The sequence below is a fragment of the Octodon degus genome, unplaced genomic scaffold (genome assembly GCF_000260255.1).
Source record: "Octodon degus isolate 3935 unplaced genomic scaffold, OctDeg1.0 scaffold00110, whole genome shotgun sequence".
NCBI lineage: Eukaryota > Metazoa > Chordata > Mammalia > Rodentia > Octodontidae > Octodon > Octodon degus.
The window spans coordinates 2,256,844-2,264,270 of NW_004524686.1; the positions used below are offsets into that span (position 1 = coordinate 2,256,844).

A 7,427-nucleotide genomic window follows, 5' to 3' on the forward strand; every position below is an offset into this window, starting at 1 on the left:
GAGAGAGAGAGAGAGAGAGAGAGAGAGAGAGAGAGAGAGAGAGAGAGAGAGAGAGAGAATAATGTAGTTATTCTCTTAGATCTAAACAAAAGAAGAGCAAAAGAGAAATTCTTTTCTCTATCCACAGGACTTTCTGACCCTGGAGGTTTCTGACAAGTCCATATCAGGCTTACAAAATATGAAAATGTCTGCGTTAAACTTTGTCAAGGCATTTCATTTATAACTTGGGATTTTTTACTCAGCAGGAAGTGAAATGTTAAAAATCTCAATTTTCTGTGGTAGAATATCCTTCTTGCACAATTCTTGGAGCTGAAAGAGGAGACATGTTCTCCCCATGTCCTTTGGCCTTTGGAACATCTATTGAACAGGATTAGAATTTAGATGTCTATAGGAAGAGCCACTGGCCGTAGCCTCTGGGCCTGAGACTTGAGGACGCTGCTGATCCATGGTATCTTTGCTGTGACTGTCTCTGAATTTGTGCATCTACCAATTTAGTCTTCCTTGGGGTTCTTAGCCATGGCTGATATTTAGCTTTGCTTTGGGAGTTAAATTCTTTCAATTCTTTCCAATGCCTTACAATTTCTCACTTTCATGGATGTATTTTGATTGTTTACAGTTCTTCTATTTGAAAGAATGCACTAAACATAGAAGGGAGATTTGTCAAACCACCAGTCCCCCTCAAAAAATTAAAACAAATCATGAAGTATTTTGTCAATGAGATATTAATTCCACTTTAAAGTTCCTACAGGTATTTCCACTGAGTGTACTATACTTGTTTAGTTGTTGGTTTTAAATATTCTGCCTTGGAATATGTTAGCCATGAATCTCTTTAGTTATTGATTTTCTTTTTCACTGTCAGAAATCTGAGGAATTTTGAAAGTAGAGTCTAGATTGATATATTTTAGCAATAATTTTTCCCAAAACTTCTCTGCAATATAAACTATCATAAGATTATAAATTTAGAAAAATATTGCAATAAGTTAGGCTTTCTTTTAATATTTAGAACTATTTTTTTTTCTAATGCTGTAAGAATTCTCTCTTGAAAAGCACTAGAAAACTTATTCTAAATCTTCTGGGCCATGGATAAAATGAAATAAGGAAAGCATTTTTCAGAATCATATAAATTCAGTTACATTAATCAAATTTCAATAGTGAGGCAGCTTGTACTTTAAATTTTGCTTCAGGATTTGTGACAGACAATTGTACCCAATAACTTCTGACACCTTTCACAGCCAACTGGACAATTCTCACTGACATTAGTACCCATTAGAACCTCATCTACTGTTTTATTCCACATGGCATAAGCTGGGTATATGCACTCCTATCTCTGTACCTTTATCCACACCAGGAATTACCTCTTCTCTCTTTCTGTGCTTGGCAACAATCTACCCTTTTGTCATTTAGGTGTGAGTCACACCCTTCCTTATGTTCTTAAGACAGAGCTGCTTAGTGCTCCCACTGCATGGATGGAGGCGGAAATCAGAATTCTTTTCCAACAAAGTGTAACCATGAAGCAGTCTTATGTGTTTCTTTATTTTTTAAATTTAAATAGATTTTTTGTTTGTTTGTTTTTGTATTTTAGAGGAGGGCCCACACACTGTTCAGCGTCTCACTACTAGATCAGACTCATATTGATTCTCCTGTTTACAGCCTCCCAAGAGCTGCGATTATGGGCACACGCCACCTTGCCCAGTCTCAATTGTAGTCTTGGCGCACCCTGGGGTCACGGCCGGCATGGCAGGCCAGGAGATCGAACCACTTTCCCCTTAACCTGTTTGCAGGCGCTTTAATCAGCTGAGCTATTTGTTTGGCCCTAAATTTAAATAAATTTTATCTTTTCTACCACCCACACTTTCTTAGAACACTGTTATGTTACTATTTGTTTCTCTTTTCTGAACTGCTGACATGGTTTTATGTATTTAGATGTGTCATTGTTGAGTGTATATATTATAATTTTTTGAATGAACTGACTCATATAATCATTGTGTTCTCTCTTTTTACAGATTTTTTTTAAAATATAGAGTTTATTTCATTTGATACTAAGATGAGATAGTCCTCCTGTTCTCTTTTTATTTAAATTCAGGCTTGTCAGTCACTTGCGTTGAAAGAAGCAGAAGAAGATGGCGCTTGTCAGCTTTTTACGTGCCCCTACTCAACTGTCTCAGCACCAGCTTGAGGCTGAAAAAGAAACCAGATCTCAGCGATCCCGGCCGGTCTCACTGGTTTCCTCCTGAAGAGAACCTCCCCCATAGGGATACAGGAAAGGTTGCATACCTCGGTTGTTACAGGATTTTGGAGATGGAAGTGCTTTTCCAGAGATTCATGTGGCCTAGTATCCATTACATCTGGGGGTGAAAGAAAAAACTGTTGAACGCATTAGCCATTCAGGTAGATCCTGAAGGAAAAATTAAACATGATGCAATTGCTCGACAAGGACAGTCAAAAGACAAGGTCATTTATAGTAAAAACACTGACCTGGTTCCAAAAGAGGTTATGAATGTAGATGATCCAGATCTGTCGAGACACAATGAAGAAGCTACTAAAGAGATAACAGAAAAAACAGACAAGGGTATCCTTGGAGAAATAGGTATCACAGAAGGCTGCTGCAGCCATGTGAGTATGAGCCGCTGATAAACTGGCTCCTGCTCAGTATATCTGATACACACCGTCCCAGCAGCGAGTGGCTTTTAACTCTGGAGCTAAACAGATGGTTATTTGAATGGTAGAAATGCAGAAAGAGCCAATAGCCTCCAAGGTTCAAGATGAATAAGAAAATTCCACAATGACTACCTTCTCCGCTTGCACATGCCATGCATTCTCCTAGTAGGATGACTGTAAAGGAACAGCAAAAGTGGAAGATTCCTCCTTGTATTTCCCACTGGAAACATGCAAAGGGCTATACACTTCCATTAGACAAACGTCTGGCTGCTCATGGAAGAGGATTTCAGACAGTGTACATAAATGAAAACTTCGCCAAACTGGCTGAAGCTCTCTTCCATTGCTGATTGGAAGGATCATGAAGCTGTGGAAATGCATGCCCAGGTGGAACAGACGATGGCTCTAAAAGAAAAGGAGAAACTTAGAGAAATGGCCCAGAAAGCTAGGGAGAGGAGAGCTGGCATCAAAACCCATGTAGAAAAAGAGGATGGAGAGGCACGTGAGAGAGATGAAATCCAGCATTGTAGGCAAAAAGAGAGACAGCATGATCGGACTCTTTCCAGGGCAGCTCCTGATAAGAGGTCAAAACTACAGAGAAGTGAAAATCAAGACATCCGTGACATTGCTCTTGGTGTGCCCCATCTTCAGACTTCAGATGAAATTCAGTATGACCAAAGGCTCTCCAACCAATTGAAGGACAGTAGATTTCCTGGTGGAGAAAATGAAATTTGCATTTATGATCAAGCCTGTGGAGGTGGTAAAGATATGGTCCAGAGTATTTATAAGTCCAGTAAAAATCTGGACAAGGTTATGTATGCTGATGACCTAGAAGCCAGAAGAAAAATGACCAGATTTGTTTTCAGCAAGGAATTTTCTGGTTCTGACCATAAGAGAGGCTGAGAAGAGCCTGTTCAGTTTGAAGAAGATCCTTTTGGTCTGGACAAATTTTTGGAAGAAGCCAAACAGCATGGTGGCTCTAAAAGACCCTCAGATAGCAGCCACCCCAAGCAACATGAGCATGAAGGCAAGAAGAGGAGGAAAGAATAAATCCAGCTGTCTTCAAAGTGAACTATTATTCATAATCCTAATGATGCAAGTCATGGGGTGGGGGACTCTTTGTAAATGGTCAGGACAAAACCAAATCTGGGTGCTAGATCCCAGCACCACTTTTTATTACAGGAGATGGCGGAGTTGAAAATTCTACTTTGAATTTGGTTTTTTAAAAGAGTGGGTTGAGTTTGTGCTTCTCCTACATTTTCAGCACTTAGAGAACATGCTACCCCACACATGGAATTGAGACCACTTCTTTTTGTGTGACACAAGTAGATTGGAGTAATATTTTGTGTAAGAACAACTGCTTATAAATAAAAATTACCCCAACCACAGTGAGTGGGAGGATGCTCACATTATTGGGAATGTGCTATCAAATGAAGTCTGTTGTCCTGCTTTTCTTTGGAGTGCAGAAGATAAGATCTTGCTTACTGCAACTACTTGTTTCAAATAAAAGCATTTAGATAAAATAAATAAATAAGTAAGTAAATAAACAATTTCAGGCTTGTCTACTCTATCCTGGGAGTTGGATACACTTGTGTTATAAGAAAAAGAAGTTTTATTATTATGCAGTTACTATATTATACACTTTATATGTGACCCAAGACAATTATTTTCCACTCCGTGTGGCCAGGCAGCCAGATATGTCCAACTTATGGGTCATCAATGGACACACTTCAACCAGGGAAGAAGTTGCAATCACCATGTTGTTGACTTTTTTCTGTTTTTAAGCTCTTTACTTTCTTCTTCATTGGTGTTTTGATGATTTCTTTTTTATAGTAGCATGCTTTGATTTTTATCATTTGTGTATCTACCACAGCTTTAGCCTTTTTAAAATTTTTTTTTGTACTGGGTATCAAACTCAAGACCTTGTGTTTGCCACGCAGGTGCTCATGCCACTAAACTATCCCCCAACTCTACTATAGGTTTATACCTTGTGGATGACACAGACTTATAGTACATCTCAGAACAAATAGTCTACTTTTCTAACAACAATTTTGGTGTATATAAGATCTCTACACTTTATTCCTCATTCTACATCTTAGGTTTTTAATGTTACAACTTAGGGTTTTTTTATATTTTATACTCATTAACATATTATTTTATTTATTATTGTTAATAGTTTTGTTTTTAAATCTTTGTATCTGACTATAAGTGATCTGTACACTTCCACTTCAGTAATGCTCTTAATTTAAATGTATATGTGTATATATGCACATATATTTATTTACTAGTCAGTTTTAACATGCATGTATTTGCATATTATTGATTAGCTTCCTCTGAAGCTTAAGAATTCTTATAAGGCAAATGTGTACTAATAAATTTGTTTAGATTTCTTTATCTATTAAAGTTTTCATCTCCCCTTTTTTCTCAAAGGCAACTTTTCCAAAGGAGTGTTTTTGACTGGCAGTTTTTTCTTTATTTCAGTACTTGAATACATTATTCCACTCTCTCCTAATCTATAAGTATCTGTGTGGAAATCTGGCCATGGTGTCATAGGTCTTCCTTGTAGGTGACTGCTATTCCTTGGCTGCTCTCAGAATTGTCTTCATCTTTGATTTTTGAGAACTTCATGTATGTTCCAACCAAAGCCTCTTTGGCCTGAACCTTTTGGGGTATTTTGAGTCTCAGGTGCCTGACTGAGCCAGGAAACTTCTCTCCTGGACTCCCAGACTCGTGCAAAGCTGCTCTCTGCCATGGGTACCTGTCACAATCCCTGCACTGTGGAGACACTGTGGGAGAAAATCTCTCATCCACTATGCTGAGGGCATCACTCCCTTTTACATTTTAGGGTGTGTCACTATTACAAGATGATGGTGTTTATTTTAAGAAATTTGTTCATGCATTTAACATATCTTAATTTCAATCTCTTTCCCCATCTCTTCTTTTCTTCCTTTCTCTCCTTGGTCATCTTTCTCTCTTCAGAAGTCTACTTAATTTTTCACTTATTTGTCCATGTTGTTTTAGATTCATCATATAACAGAAAACATATTTAAGTTTTTGAGGCTGGCTAATTTCATTCAAACTGGTGGTTTCTAGTTCTATACATTTTCTTACAATTGACATATTTCATTCTTTATGGCTGAGTAATACTTTATTTGCATAGGGGTAATTTAAATGTGATGAATATTTAATTTGTTTTAAAATTACCATAAAAGACACTTGCACATTAACCTCCCTCTCATTTCAAACACTTATCTCCTTGTTGTTGCCACTTTCTGAAGTAGTACTGGAAGTACTGCTTTCATGTCTCAATTTACATAACTTATCTCCTTCCCCACTGTTTGTTTTGTTTTCTTCTCTTTTCTTTATGAAGCATCTTAAAACATTAAAGTCAAAAAATGCACCTTCAGGATAAGAATACTTCATATGAGTCTCTCCAATGAGGCTCACTGATTGAGATATGATAAATGGGTGTAGCAAGTTAGCAATCCTTCTTATGAAAGCTGAGAATACAATCAAGTCACTGAATGTCTTCTAATGTGTGACACTGGGGTGTTGAGGATGTCTAGATTTGTTTTACTGCCTCTCCATTTATTCTGACTACATAGCAAATAGTGAGGATTATTTGTAGAGACATGAAGGGCAAGGCCAATCCTTGAGTCTGATTTGTTTTTATTTCATGCAATTTTGATTTTTGTTAGGGAACATACTATGTTATATATTAAGTATAAGGAACAATTTTTATTTGACCTTGATCATGTGGGAGATCAAGTCGCTAAACATTATAGATCCTATGAACAAAGAAGTAATAGTAGATCTTGTTATAGTAAGCAATAATAGTTTATTGAGTACTTGCATATTAGCTTCTATTTTACAACCCTAGGTGCATTATTTAAGGCTTATGAAAACTCCAAAATGTGGATACTATTGTTTTTAACTGAGAAATACAAGATAGCTAAATTATGTTTCCAAAGCCTCCTACTAATAATTTTATGTGGTAAGATCTGAGCACATACAGTCATCTGCAGAGTTTGTGCATCTAGCTATCAAATTAAACTACTTTCCAAGTATTAACTAGAAATATAACCTTTCAAAAATCTCTTCTTTTGATATTTAAATAGATATAATAAAAAGGCACACATCTATGCCATAATGCAATGTGAAAGAAATATTGTAGTTCTCACCTTGACAATAGGAAAAGAGTCAAACTCTCAAGATTGGATTACTCTTCTCCTTAGATTAAAATCAGTTCTGATATCTAACCCTGCTTGTACAAATGAAAGATTATACAGAAGATGCTAGCAGGGTGCATCCATCTGATTTTATGAAAGACTTGATAGAAATGAAAATATTATTTTAAAGAAAAGGCATGTGGCCAACTTTTCTCCCTTTGTTCAGCATAGGAAACATCTCCTAAAGGAGCATACTTACTGAGAACATGGCTTAAATATCCTAGATCGCAGGTAAAATAGAAAAAAAAAAAAAACTTGGATTAAAAAAGTGGCAGTTAACCTGAAAATACTGGTTTCTAGATATACTCTTTAATCATTTCTGAGAAGGAACTTTAAAATGAGGAACATTTATTAGTGAATTATTTTTAGCTTTGAAGTGATCCCTAATGGCTTTCAGCAAAGTCCTGGTTTAACCTTGGGATGTATTTCATTGTCACATCTATGGACAGAGTTCTTTCACAGAGCAGATTAAAACTATAATTTTCAAAAGATGTACTCTAATTAGATCATTCTTTTATATATGGTTAATTTCAAATTTAAATG

General features: G+C 36.5%; 1 pseudogene; it reads left to right on the forward strand.

Annotated features, from left to right (window-relative positions):
• Window positions 1-2,120: 2,120 nt before the first annotated feature.
• LOC101561167 lies at window positions 2,121-3,730 on the forward strand (annotated as a pseudogene).
• Window positions 3,731-7,427: the final 3,697 nt, after the last annotated feature.